This window comes from Urocitellus parryii, chromosome 1 (genome assembly GCF_045843805.1).
Source record: "Urocitellus parryii isolate mUroPar1 chromosome 1, mUroPar1.hap1, whole genome shotgun sequence".
NCBI classification, from domain to species: Eukaryota; Metazoa; Chordata; class Mammalia; order Rodentia; family Sciuridae; genus Urocitellus; species Urocitellus parryii.
Window position 1 is genome coordinate 250,617,784 of NC_135531.1, and position 13,100 is coordinate 250,630,883.

The following is a 13,100-nucleotide window of genomic DNA, read 5'->3' on the forward strand; positions in this document are numbered from 1 at the left end:
GCTGTCAGACTTAAGGGTATTACTTTATAATCTGTTCTTCAGGACTTAGTGTCAAATAAAACAGCTAAGAAGGCCCCTTGAAATGGAGCTTTCACGTAACAGTAAGAAATATACACGTTTTTAAAAGAACACCAGGAAAAAATCGTGTTTTTTATTATATCTATTAGCATATACTAATTATATAAAATAATGGGTTTGTAATATTTTCATACATGCATATAATTTGATCATATCCCAACAATAAAATGTAAATTGCTTTGGGTTGCTTAAAATGATCTTAAATTCTTCAGTTATTTAAAAATTATTGTACTTAAAGCCTTTAAAAGCAGAAGGTCCCAGGTGATAGATGCCAAAAGCAAAACTGTAAGCAATATTGCTCTACAAGTAAACATTATCACTGACACTAGGACATGCAATCTTATATGACCAGGAACAGGGTGTAACTTAAAAATGGGGGTGGAGTGACGTTCAGGATGGAAGAATAGTTATTACAAACATATTTATAAACACATGTAATTTAAGAACTATTCTCGAATTACCTGCTTGTCTGTCATGTAACTACTTTAATAATGTAATTCTCCTAGGCAAGAGACTTTCTAATTATATTATGATTAGACATAATACTTGTTTTTTCAAAACCAGTTGTCACAATCATCTCCAGGATTTCAAGATAAAGTTACTTTTGAATGAGAATTGACATGTGTTGGATGATTCTGATTTGCCAATGAAATTTTGGAAACAAATAAGAACAGATAATGTTTTGGATAGCTGTTGGCTATCTGCACCTCAGGAGATCATGAGATTCTGAGCTTGAAGATATAGTTAGTAGGTAGCTGAGGAAATTCAGGAATTCTCTTCTTTGACCTGCCTTTAATGGCTAGTATTCACCAGTTCTACAGCATTTTCTCATGGACTCTCCCTTTTTTTCTCCTCAGGAATCCTTCTACTTCAAAGGTCTTAATTTCCCACTGTATGAGTCACTCCTCAAGTTTTCTCTTTAGTTCCAACTGGCATTTCATGACTTTAAATTGGAAATCTCAATATCAATTTATAATTGGTACCATAAATTCCCTACATTCTAAACTGAATTCCTTCTCGCATGAAATCTGTTTTTTCCTGCTTCACTGATAAGTTGATAATAAGTCATCCTTTCTCTCCTCAACCATGTGGTCACTGGTTCCTGTGGATTTATTTCCCAAGGCTACTGTGCTGGTCTTACTTTAAACCTTTCTCTATCCTTGGGTACTACAAGAGCTTCTGACCTGGTCTGGCTTTCTTACTCTAAGCTAGCATAGCTCTTGGAATACAAATTGCTACCCTACTTGCCCTCCCCATTCTTTCAGTATGCTGTTCCTATAATTCCAGTGTCTTTCGCCTCTAAATTTCTGGCAACTTGGGTTTCTGGTGCAGATTTTCCTATAAGGGAAAAATGTACTAACTCTATGGGAGACAAAATACAAAATTCATTCAACAATTACATTATATATTAAGATCAGATATTCTGGCTTAATTACCATTTGTTAGTGAGTTTGTTTATTGTGACATACCTCCAGACCTCTTCAACTTTGAGTATACTGAGAAAACTTCAGTTACTAGACCTGCACAACTGAGGAGGAGATAACACTGCACCATGAGAGTTTTCCTGAGCAGGAACTAGCTCTTTGACAATAACGGCTTTTAGATAACGCATGACTTTATTGAAGAATATACCAAATGAAATTATATTGCAGAAGTTTTCTAAAATCAGCTTATAATAGTAAACAATTTATAATATGAGCATAAGAGCTTTCTGAGTTTCAAATGAAAATGTTAAATATATTTGCATTTCTGATGCGATTTTTGTCTTTTCTAATAATAATAGCTAACACTGACAGAACATTTACTGTGTGCCTAGAATCACATTAAATGCTTTTTGCCCATAATTCTCTTTAATTACCTTGCTTAAAAACTAGGAATGATGTCCAACTGTTTCTCTAAAGCTGGGGACCTCTAACCTCTAAGGTGTACAAGACTAGAAATGTGGAGGACAAGAAGTATATATGTAGTTTGAAAAAAGCCTCAGATAATTCCAATACAATTCTATTTCTCCATTCCAATTTTTTAAAACACATACTGATTACTGAAGAAAGAAGAAATAAAAAAGGGGGAAATAAACTCTGTCAAGTAGTTTACATTTGCTCTTAAAAATGAGTTATCTGGTCCCAAAGTTGAGTAAATTTACTTCGAAGCAGAAGTGATCTGTGTTTTTAAATACATTATTTGCCTCTTTAAAAAGACAGTCCCAAATCTAAATTCAATTCTGCCTTTAAATGGTTATTCTACAACAACAACTACAACAAAAATACAGATCATTATTGTAAATAAGAAATAATTCTGTTACTTGTTTTGAGCTGTTAACAGTAATAAGCAGAATACTGATCAAAATAAATCCTTATTCCAGTAAATTCAGTCTACTTACATAGTACTATCTTGTAAATGACAGGCATTCAATAAATATGTTAGGGGTTGGGGTTGTAGCTCAGTGGTAGAGCGCTTGCCTTGCACAAATGAGATACTGGGTTCAATCTCAGCACCACATGAAAATGAATAAGTAAAAAAAATAAAGATATTATGTCCATCCACAACTAAAAAATAGTTTAAAAATAGGTTAAATAAATGAATAGGCTATAGTTTAGTTGTATCCTTGCAGTCTACAATAGGACAAAAATTAAACTACATGAGAAACATGAGAATTAAGAGCATTTGAAAATTGACGCTTTCTTAGCCCAATCTACAAAAATCTACTAGGCCTCTTATGGGCTTGAGTAATAGTTGTATGTGTATGTACAGGGGTATATCAATAAAGCCCATCATTTACACTATAGTTGCAAACATACCCTGGAGATGGAATTAACAGCATTGTGATAAACACCACAAACCTTCAATATATACATATATTTTTGGTTTTCCATATCTTATTTTTCTTTAAATGATGTTATTTTTGTTTATTTTGCAATCAGTATGCCATCTTTTACAATATGGCTTTAAATTTTATTCTATTCAACAGGTTTCAAAGAATAGTTTATTACATGCCTTAATAAAACATAAATATTTTCAAATTCAAATAGATGTTTAGTAATGAGATAAGTTCACCTGAGAATTCATCATGTTAGAAATAATGAGGTGCCACAAGAAATCAAACATGTGCTTGAAATTGGGTGGGCAGAACCAACCTTTATTTCTGCTGAAGGGCTGCTGGGGAGCCTGGCTAGCAAGCCGCCTGCAATCACCTGCATTTATCTTTTTAAAAATTTGTTCCACTTACTTGTGCATGACAGCAGAATGGATTTCAATTCATCATACACAAATGGAACGCAACGTTTCAATTCTCTGGTTGTACACAGTTTTGAGACGCACCATTCGTGCAATCATATGTGTACCTAGGGTAATAATGTCCATCTCATTCTGCCATCTTTCCTACCCCTATAACCCATCTCCACCCTTCCCTTTTACCAATTCAAAGTTCCTCCATTCTTCCCATCCCCCCTCCTCCATCACAGATCAGCATCCACTAATCAGAGAAAACATTAGGCCTTTAGTTTTTTGGGATTAGCTTATATCACTTAGCATAATATTCTCCAACTGCATCCATTTATCTGCAAATGCCATTATTTTATTCTCTTTTAATGCCGAATAATATTCCATTGTGTACCTATACCACAGTTTCTTTATCCATTCATCTATTGATGGATATCTAGGTTGGTTCCACAGTTTAGCTATTGTGAATTCAACTGCTTTAAACATTGGTATGGCTATATCAGTAAAGTATGCTGATTTTAAGTCCTTTGGGTATAGATCAAGAGTGGGATAGCTGGGTCAAATGGTGGTAGTCTTCTTATTTTAAAAACATTGATGGTAAAATGTTTTCTATCTACTGTTAAGACGTGATAATGAGGAAAAGTCCAATAAACTGCTATAGCAGGAAAAAGATATGTCTTTGTATAAAAAAGACTGAAAATAACCAGATGACTCACAGTCATTATCATGAATAGCATTTACAGCAATAATGCTGATATCCTCCAGGATTATAAGCTTTTAGAGTTCTTTTTCTATATATTAAATGATCCCAAATTAATATTTTTTTCTTTTTAGATTGTACATCTACTTCTAATTTTGTTTCCTTTTCCTATGAGGAGGCTATCAGGCATTACACTTCAGTGTTGCCAGTGTGCTTCTCCCCTTTCTAACCTGATGTTGGGCTAAGAAACCAGATAACCAGGTTATCAGAGAACCCATAAGGTGTCTGCTTGAGACTGAACCGGAGGACCTGTTTTTCTACCCCTGGCTGGTTTCCCAAGAACCTCTGTCTTTCACCCCTTCAGCACCAGGGATTTAGCTGGCATTCTTTTCTTCCTTTCACACTATTGTCAACTGTTTTTCTCACCTGTGTTCTTTTTCCTAGGCTGGCTCTGAATACACACTGTTCTTTCTTTACTGCCTCCCAAGAAAAGCACAGGTCCTCCTCTTCTTTTGTGAGAATTTTACTGTTGATACAAGGAAATACAGAGTGCATTACAAACATGGAAAAAAAAGGTTTGGGAAATCTTTAAATTTCTCACTGTGATTTTGTTCTTTATCAGTGTTTAATGAAGCCGTTTCTTGGATTATCCCAGAGGACAATGTGCTCCCTTGTCATTTCTCCCTCATTACACTCTGAGCTCCTCGAAGGAAGATATCTTTTATGTGTCTGAAATCTAACAGCAACTGACACGTGAAAGGTTGTAATACACGTAATGCATTAAGCTTACAGATTAAAATGTCAACATTTAGTCAACATTTAATAACATTTAGATGTTTAAATAGATTTTCAATCCAACATCAACTAAATGAGTTGCCTCGAAAAACAAAATCCAGCTAAGATAGAACATTTGAAGAAAACACTGTTATTTGTTTTATGAAAAACTCTATATAAAAAGAGTTGTGTTAGAGTGATCTATCATTTTTATAGTAACGACACAGTACCACTTTTCTAAAATAGCTAAAAGAATTGAAACTTTCTTTGGCTTTGATTAGTTTTTTTATGCTATCTACTAGGCATCTGCAGCTGATTATAAACACATTTAAAATAAGCCCTGCATCAAATGAGAAATGATTCAATATCTTCTTTTAAAAATTCACAACTGCTAAAATAAGCCTCATTTGTAGTCTTTGAATTTCATGACTAAAAAGAAAATAAAAGCAAATTCAGAGGTTTGGCCTAATGCTAGCTGAGAAAGATGAGAAGGGTTGAAAAGATTTTTTTTAAGTTGTTAAATTATATGCTTTAGGAACAGTAGCCCATCTCAGAAACATTTGTATTGGTTTCTAGGCTCCTCCTCCTCCCTTCCTCCAGACAGAGTGCTCTTTCTTAACCAACAAACTTCCCTTTGTTTTGATTTATAACACTGGCCTGAGGAACTCCAGCACTATACATGACATGCCTATGACAGAAAGTAGTAAGAGCAGAGAGCAGAGCTCTGCCACTTGGATTCCAAACATTATTTACTTGATATAAGAGATAAATTTTTAAGCAGTTCATTTTCTAAGTTCACTTCCATTTTAATTATACAGGAACAGTTAATTCTCCTGAAGGGTCACAAAACCACATGGAATGAAGCTCCTGAAAACAGTCACCAACCACAGGCCTCCCACCACAGGCATGTACTCCATGATTCTCTTAAATGCCCTTTTTCTTCTGACACAATTCCATACCACATCTCTCTCACTCTTCTCTGACCCCCTCTCTGTTCTCCATTTCTCTCATTCCTCCAGTAAATTCACAAAATTTACAGCTAACATTCTCTCTAAATACTGAGCATTAAGTGTAAGCATAATTTCAATCATGCTCTTGCACACTTGTTGATGGGGGTGTGAAGTAGGTGCTTAGAAGACAAAAAGAGGAGAGAAACTGACTTTTCATCATCTTTTTGCAATTTTTTGACCGTGTATATATTCATACCCAGTTTAAAAAAACCACTAAACATGAGTTCCATGTTATTTTACATAATTCCTGCCTTATCTAAACCTTGCTCCACTGGCTATCCTTGTCCTCCACTAGCTTCACCATCTTCCTTAGCTTATTAACATGCTCAAAATCTTCCCCTTTACTAAAAACAGATAAAGTTACAAAAGTCTCCCTTTCCCAAGACTATAGGTTCCCCTCTAGCAACTTCCTCTCAGGAGATGCTTGCATAGGTTCTCCAAAGAGTGTTTTATTTTTTCCACCCCATCTCTCTTCATACACATCATTTCCACCATAACCTAATACTTCTGAAATCATTCTCTCTTCCTCTACCGAGAGTCCCTGCCAACCAATCTAACCCTACTTTGCCAATGGTTAACTCACTTCTGGTTCAGTGTTGATTGATGACTCTCTACTTCAAGTTTCCTTCCATGGCTCCCCTGGAACCTACATCTTCCCAGGCTTGTTCTCAGATCCCTCGCTGGGTCATCCAACACTCTCCTCTTGATCCTTAAATTTTATACTTTTATATGCTGTTGGATTTGGTTTTAATTTTTTTTTCATTTACCGTTGTGCCAGCCAACTACCACCCCAGATTACACTGCAACTTCAGTTAATAACTCTCAAATTGGCTCTTCAGACTGCTTCCTGAGCTCCCCTCAAATTTCCCACAGGCTATTTAGAATATACTGAATGCTAGATTCCTTCCTCCCTCACCCTGCCACAGCCAATCCATTAATAAATCCTGTACAGTCAACTACCAATATACACCTCAAATCTACCCACTCTTCTGTCTTCTCTACCACCATCAGAGGTCAAGCCACTATCATCCTTCAGTTTACAAACCAACCTTTTAACAGGACTTCATGCTTAAATTTCTTGCTCCTCTTCCTTCTCTATAAGGCAGCAAGAATCATGTTTTAAAAACTAAACTCCTTCTTAAAAAAAAAAAAAAAAGGTGGCATAATACCTACAATAAGTGTCACACCTCTAGTCACAGTCTCATAAGGTCTGGCCCAGCCTGGTCCCTGCCCATTCCTCCTCCCTCACCTTCTTGCACCACTCTCCTCCTGGTCATAGTAAGCCACTGAGATAAATGCCTTTTGTCACTTCTTTTCACCTCCTTCTCCTGTTCTCTTTTATCTATGGGCCTCTGTAATTGTCATTTATCATACTTAGAATACTCTTCTTTCTTGTTCTTTATATGATAACTACTTTTCAAGCTTCAGGTCCCAGCTTAAAAGTCATGCTTGGAGAGAAGTTACCAGTTCACCTGATCTGAAGTGGCCTTCCCTGCCCACCTTTGTTCTATAACAAAGCATCTCATTTGCATCTTTCATAGTACTATAATTTATTTCCTGGAAGTCCTCTTGCAAGAAAAGAGAAGATTCCATCTCCTCCCTTTCCTTCTCCTTACTGATCAGAACACAAATACAATGGCAGGAGATCAAGTAACTCAATAAATACTTGCTGAAATGAATTACTAACTAAATTGGTGGATGAATGAATACTTTCACCAAGTATAATTCATCAACTCCACTGTTACAAAAAATAGTATAACATTCTTAATTTAGGCCCTATTTTAACTACTCCTTTACCTTCTATGATTTCAAAAAGCTTTCTTAAGAGTAAGAACTCAAAGTTTGGCAAACACTGGCAGAAAAATATAGATAAACTTCAAAAATCTCAACAACCATTATAAAGTGAATTAGTTCTACCTCTATACCTCTGGCAATTTCTGTATGCTCATTTTCTAACATAAATACAGGGTTAAACAGAATGTCTTCAAGGTTATATTAGTCAGTGGTAAAGCTAGGAATAAAGTCAGAACATTACATACGAAGCAGTCAGTTCTAAAATAAATACCAATAAAATGATCTCAATCAAAAATTAGTCAGTCAGCTTTTTATTGAACAGCTTTCAATAAATACCATGTGAATTAAACTGAAAAGTACTAAAAAGAGATATACAGCCTCCGTGCAAAAGAAGGTTAAAGATTTAAGAAATCTAGTATTTATGGGGAAAGCACTAATGATCTCTATGATCTAGATTAGACATAATATCTAAGAAACCTAAGAAAATAAGATAACACCACTAGTTAACAAATATTTAATGGGTATTACAACCTAACAGTTCCATAGATAGTGTTGTGGGGAGAACCTTTTTCTGGCTTCACATAGGATGTAAAATTTTTATGGGTTTCTTAAGGATGAAAAGACTTTGATGAAAATGGAGTATATCTGTTAGAATAATGTAATTTTAAAAAAGCACACACACAAGCCTCCAAAAAGAGATCCAAAAGCAAGGTAGCAGTATAAAGACCAATCTGAGTGGTAAGGATTATGGGTAAGGTATTTGGAGATTTAAATCTGACTAGCTTAACATAAGAAGTCTGAACTTAATACTGTAGGAAACAAATTTCTAAATGGAAAGTGACATTGAGGAAAATAAATCCAGAGGCAGAATGGTGATAAATTTCAGGAATAGACAGAATGGAGACAGAAAAATAATTAGGACATTTTATCACATTATATATGGATTACTTTCATAAAGTCATAAAACAGGTGAATGGCAACAGTAAGAGAGAGGGACTTGTGAAATAGTGAAAATAGAACTTATCAACTAATGATTTGGGATTTGATAATTTTTCTGTCTTCAGTGATAACCACATCTGGCATACACTTTAGTTATTCAGGCTTGAAACTTCAATTTCCTTGCATCTCACACTTGAAAGTTCTCTTCTCCAGAGTTTTGTTCCCCACCCCACAAACTGGCTTCTCCAACTTCCTTCCCCAACCACACAATATATTCCAGCCAAAACAAAGGACTGCATTTACTAGGTCCCTAGACACACCAGCAAGTTCCCAATTCTGTAATTTTGTTCATGCAATTTTGTCTATCTCTGATGTTCTCTCCCAATTCTGCAGATCCAAAATCTAACTATTCTTCACACAGCAGCTCAAATGCCACTTTTTCTACCAAGTCTTTTGGGAAGCCCAATTCAAAATAAGTAATTCTTCCATCACTCTACTTTTCTATAAAATACTTTCAAATCATCTCTTTATCATTTTCACTTACAAACTGTCTATCCCAGACACCAAACATACTCAATTTATATTTGTATTCCTCCCTGATTCTCAAGTAGTGAAAGGCTAAGACTCAGAAGATAGACTGCTTGAGTTGAGTCTTTGCTGTATATTAGCTAACATGAATTTAAGCAAGTTTCATAGCCTCTCTATGTTACTATATATTTATGTATAAAATGGAGATAACAGTAGGTAGTTTATAAATCTCTCAGAGGATTGGGCTTAAATGATGTAAGCATCATAAATGTCTGTTAAATACATAAAATCATTGTTCATAGTGGAAAAATACAACTATAGTTGTATAAAGCTTTATGACCCATATAAGCAAAGCAAAAGGTCAAAACAAAGCCAGTGTCTAAGTACAATGAGCTATATACAAATTCTTTCTAAATCTTCTTATGTATGCCCTAAGGTTAGCTACTACTCCTGTTATAGTCTTCCTTATATCAACAATGGTTGTGTTTTAGTTTGACATCTCAATAGTCTAAGAAAATCTTTAGTTCAGCTTCCTATGGCAATAGCCACTAATTTGTGTCTCCCTGACTCCAATCTTATCCCTTTTATATTATCCCACCCCCAAGGCTCAGAATACTGTTTCTAAAATGTAAATTTGTTTTTCCATTGCTAAAAATCCCTCCACCATTCCATCTCCTTTGGTATAAAATTTAAACCCCTCAGGTTCTCAAACAAAATCTTCCTAACTTGGCCAGCCTAGTCTCCAGCTTCATCTCTCAAAACTTCTCACCATGAAACCTAAATACCTGGCCACACCTAAAAGGCTTTTTATATGTCATTCCTTTTGACTAGAATATAGCTGTTTGTTCGTTTGCTGGGGATGTCAAAACAAAATACCACAGACTGAGAGGCTTAAACAACAGAACTTTATTTTCCTACAATTCTGGAGGGTAGAGTCCAAGGTAAGTGTGTTGGCCTGAGGCCTGTTTCCTTGGTCTTCTTGACATATCCTCACAGGGTCTTTTCCTCTGTGCAGGTGCATCTCTGGTAAATTTTTGTGTCCAAATTTCTACCTCTTATAAGGACACCTGTCAGATTGAATTAGAGGCCACCCTAAAAGGCCTCAGTTTAATTCAATCACTTCAAAAGCCCTATCCCAAAAGTGTTTTATTTTGAGGTTATGAGGCTTAGGGCTTCAACATGAAAATTTTGGAATGACACAGTTTAACTCAAATAAAACTTACCCCCTTTCTTTGCCAAGGCTAATTTTAATTTGTTTTCTCAGGATTGGCCCAAGCCTTCTCACTCCAGGCTGATTTCAGTGCTCTTTCTTTGTGTTCCTGTAGGACCTCTGTACACTTCTCAACACATTATCTTAATTGTGTCTCCCTCTTCAGATTGTATACCTTAACAACAAAGACTATGTCCTAGCATCTAGGACAGTGAACCACAGAAAGAATTTAATAAAGATTTGATTAACAGGAAGGAGAGGAAAAGAACATGGACCTTGAAGTAAGGGAAGCATGGGTTCAAATCCTGGCTCTGTTCATTTACTTTGTAACAAAATCATTTAATGCTGAATTTGCATTCTAAAAAGGTAGCTGCACAAATATATGATTTAATCACAACAAAAATACCATTATTAGGTTGGTAATAGATACTCGAATATTAAAGATTTGATCTTGTCTGGTTTGACACCCAGTTTTACCACACAGTAAATTACCTTGGGTATGTTACTATTCCCTTTGCTTTAGTTGCCTGTCTAAAAAAAAAAAAAAAAAAAATTCATGGTGCTAACATGAGGATAAGTTAATGTAGGTAAGACTTTTAGTACCTATCACATAGTAAGTCTACAAATGTTTCCTATTATTATTATAAGAACACTTCAGGTCTGAACAGAAATGACAGAAAACCATGAATAATTTAGCTCCTTTCATGACTAACTCATTTAAATGTGACGATTACCTTAATGCCTCAGGTTTCTTTTCAACCAAATAGGACAAACTAAAGAGGATCAAAAGTCAGTGCTGATGATGTTTAAAAAAACAAAAAAATAAATTCAAAATGAACATGAAATAACACACTATCATCTGCCTCATTCCTTATATAGGTATTTAACATATTTGGGGCATTGAAATAAAAATTTTTCTACTATTTGTGACTACATATGTTAATCATTCACAGTGGAGAATAACACTTCTTGGCTTATAATTTGAACTGTAGAACCATAAAACCTATGAACTGGAAAGGACCTTTGAGATAAAAGTCCAATTCTATAATTTCTTACAAAAATAGATTGAAGTATATTTGGAATGAATTTTTAGGGTCTTAACAGGAGGGATGGAAATTGTAGGCAAAGGAAAAAATTTGTTCAAAAGTACCAAAGCAAGGGCCAGATGTGTTGAAACCAGTATTAGGAAATAATACCCCAAACTCCTTTTTAGCCAGTATTTAAGATCTATAATTTCTGAAGTAGGTAAGTTACCTGATCTATAACTTTGAAACAAAGCAGATCTAGATTTAAATCTCTAGTTGTTACATAAGCAAAGCCTGATTACTGCAACAGGTTTGTTAAGTGATTAAGTTAGCTATGTATATAGAGCTCATAAATGGCGTGCCTGGCAGACTACAAGTACTCAAATACTGACTCTTTCCTACCTCTTCCATCATATGAACAAAATTTGTAAGATTTATAAAACATTCTTTCACATACTATGTGCCTGCTAAATGTCTGAGACTTGTTGGACATCACTTAATTTTAAAAATAGAAAACTGGAAGAACTGTTGCTATGATAGTGTCTTCATCTCTGCCCTTCCTCACCACCAAATGCCCTTCACCATTTGTTAAGTGCCCTTCACCACCATTACCATGCAATTTGGAGATAACTGTAGCTCAGACTTACAAGGCAACAGCAAAGATTTGAAGGTCATGAAAAAATTTACTTAGAGAGCTCTAGAACTGGAAGAGTCTGTTTCACTTTGTTCTTATGGTCCATTTCAGCTTGATGAATTTTACCAGCAAAGAAACAGTAGATGTAAGTAAAAGCTGTATGAGCATGTAACTACTGCCATGACAATTTTTTTAACTGTTTAGATTATTTTTATGCTGGTGCTAAAAAGGACAATGCCAATATCCATTATTCATGCTTAAAATTATAGCCAACCATTTCTTTTTAATGTGGCGTCTGGCTTCAAATCAATTGCAAAGAAAAGCCCAACACAACTCAGAAAGTGCTCTTTCCAATATCCTCTCCTCCCGTTTGCATCACAGATGGCCACCGAGGCTTAAGGTTTAATGTCCAGACACTAAAGCCACTCATCCTAAAAGACAGGGCTCCAGATGGATGCTGTCGGACAGAGGATAAGAGGCTGCCAATCCTCAGAGCGGCAGCTGGGGTAAATCCCGAGGCCAGAGCCACCATCACTTCGCACCTACACTTCGGAAACAGTCTCCTTCCCACCTCGGAGGGAGGACCTGGCGTGCAGCCAGCACTCCCGGTACCCAGCCTCGGAACCCGGTGTCCGCGCGCGACCTCCGAGAACTGAAGGGGCGCGGGGCGGGGTGGCTCCTCCGCCTTCCGGCGAAGTTGGCAAGGGCAAATTCGAGTCGCGCGCGGGAAGGTTACTCACTGGAATGGCCCGGCGTCTGCCGTCCTCCGCCCCCAATACCTCAGGAATAAGCCCCAGAAGCGGCGGCAGCCTGAGAGCAGCAGCCCAAGCTGCCGCCGCAGCCAGTAACCACTCGGGCGTGGCAGGGAAGGGCGGGCGACTTCACATCATCACTCGGCGACCTCGATTCTGCAGTGACGCTGGGTCGATGACAGCCCCCGCACAACAGGGGAAGCTCCAAGGAGACCCACTCTCCCAGCAGCCCCCACAGCCCCAACGCACGACCTACTGGGAACTGTAGTTTCCTGCTCGCCCCGCCCCCTGCGCGGAGGCTCCGCCCCCGACCCCCTGGTTGCCGGGCCCAGGGGCGAGAGGCGGGGCGGCGGGCCGGACCGGGACCTGGGCAGGGGTGGGGCGGATCCTGTCCGGGCCGGTTGCCTGGCTCTGGGACAGAGTTCCAGGCTGACGGT

At 37.1% G+C, this 13,100-nt stretch overlaps 1 protein-coding gene across 3 annotated transcripts in view; it reads right to left on the bottom strand.

The window, feature by feature from the left end:
* The window catches only part of Trak2 (trafficking kinesin protein 2), a 58,077-nt gene extending 45,176 nt beyond the window's left edge, over positions 1-12,901 (bottom strand). The window contains exons 1-2 of one of the 3 annotated variants that reach the window (XM_026405314.2): positions 12,652-12,901; positions 4,424-4,523 (exon numbers count right to left, since the gene is read on the bottom strand). The gene's annotated coding sequence lies outside the window, so the exon portion shown is untranslated. Of the gene's footprint in view, positions 1-2,458; positions 2,479-4,423; positions 4,524-12,651 lie in introns of those variants that run through there. The other 2 variants (XM_026405315.2, XM_026405316.2) reach the window with 2 other exon arrangements.
* Between the last annotated feature and the right edge of the window lie 199 nt (positions 12,902-13,100).